Consider the following 1,667-nt stretch of genomic DNA (forward strand, 5'->3'; position numbering starts at 1 on the left):
GTCTCAAAAAAAAAAAAAAGAACTTTAAAGACGCTTAATACAACAACCTCCTAGATCAGGTGCAAATGTTTCCAGGCTGGGCCAGGTGTGGTGGCTCATACCTGTAATCCCATCACTTTGGGAGGCTGATAGGAGATCACTTGAGGCGAGGAGTTGGACACCAGCCTGGTCGACAAAGCAAGACCCCCATCTTTATTTTTAAAGAAAGAAAAATGTCCAGCTTTTTTTTATTTTTTTATTTTTTTTTATTTTTTTTATTTTTATATGGAGCCTGGCTCTGTCTCCCAGGCTGGAGTGCAGTGGCGTGATCTCAGCTCACTGCAACTTCTGCCTCCAGGTTCCAGCAATTCTCCTGACTCAGCCACCCAAGTATGTGGAACTACAGGCGTGTACCACCATGCCTGGCTAATTTTTTTATTTTTTAAATTTATTTTTATTTTTTATCAGGGGAAAGTGCGAACGCAATCCCCCACTACCACAAATTATGCAGTTGAGTTTCCCGCATTTGGGGAAATCACAGGGATCAGCAGACCCGGAGTGCAATGGATGAGCCTCGCCCTGAGAAAACCACCTTCGTGATCATTTTATCTCCCCTGCCAGGTAATTTTTGTATTTTCAGTAGAGATGGGGTTTCACCATGTTGGCCAGCTGGTCTCCAATTCCTGGCCTCAGGTTAACCACCCGCCTTGGCCTCTCAAAGTGCTGGAATTATAGGCACAAGCCACCATGCCCACCCTCACATATATCTGTTTTTCAAAGCTCTTCACTCTTGGTATTATTTATTTATTTATTTGAGGTAGGCTGGAGTGCAGTGGCACAGTCACGGCTTACTGCAAACTCTGCTTTCTGGGTTCAAGTGATTCTCAGGCCTCAGCCTCCTGAGTAACTGGGGTTATAGGCTCACTTTGGTAATTTTCATAGTTTTTTTAGTAGAGACCACGTTTCACCATGTTAGCCAGGCTGGCGTCAACCTGCTGATCTCAAGTGATCTGCCCATCTTGGCCTCCCAAAGTCCTGGGGCTACAGGCATGAGCCACCATTCCCAGCCCATTCCTGCTATTATTTAAATTATATTTTTTTTATTGTCAAACAATTTACATTTGGAATTGATATTTAGTTTTACTTGTAGTGTAGCTTTCTGCTGTTCTTTACCAGGGACTATGTTTCTAAGGTGTTACTCAGAGAGAATTGGCAACAATAGCTTAGAGTGCAAATGGGGTTGGTGCCAGAGGGCCTAGGGGTCAGCATTGTCTAAATTGGATACTGGAATTGATCACCCCTCACCTCCAGGCACCTTCTATTCAAATGATCATAGTTAATGAGCTCTTGACAACTACTAAGGAATCTGTATCTTTCTATATAGCACTGGGCCCTGAAAAGAGTGATCGTTTAGTGAGTATTTACTGGCTAGTTGAGATTCCTATAAAAGCCCAACTCTGCTACAATGTTCTCAGGTGGATGCCAATTATTACTTTAAAGTTCACATACGGTTCACAAACTATTCACATGTGCTACAGATAATTTTAAGAATTCAAGGCTGGGCTTGGTGGCTCACACCTGCAATTCCAGCATTTTGGGAGACACAAGCAGGAAGATCGTTTGAGTCCTGGAGCTCCAGACTAGACTGGGCAATATAGGGAGACTTTATCTCCACCAAAAAAAAAAAA

The 1,667-nt window shown here is 43.1% G+C and overlaps 1 non-coding gene across 1 annotated transcript; it reads right to left on the reverse strand.

The window, feature by feature from the left end:
• Positions 1-444: 444 nt before the first annotated feature.
• On the reverse strand, positions 445-608 carry LOC119468113. Its single transcript, XR_005196729.1, has one exon. It is a non-coding gene; the product is annotated as a U1 spliceosomal RNA (small nuclear RNA).
• Between the last annotated feature and the right edge of the window lie 1,059 nt (positions 609-1,667).

This window comes from Cebus imitator, unplaced genomic scaffold (genome assembly GCF_001604975.1).
Source record: "Cebus imitator isolate Cc_AM_T3 unplaced genomic scaffold, Cebus_imitator-1.0 Scaffold379, whole genome shotgun sequence".
Lineage (NCBI taxonomy): Eukaryota > Metazoa > Chordata > Mammalia > Primates > Cebidae > Cebus > Cebus imitator.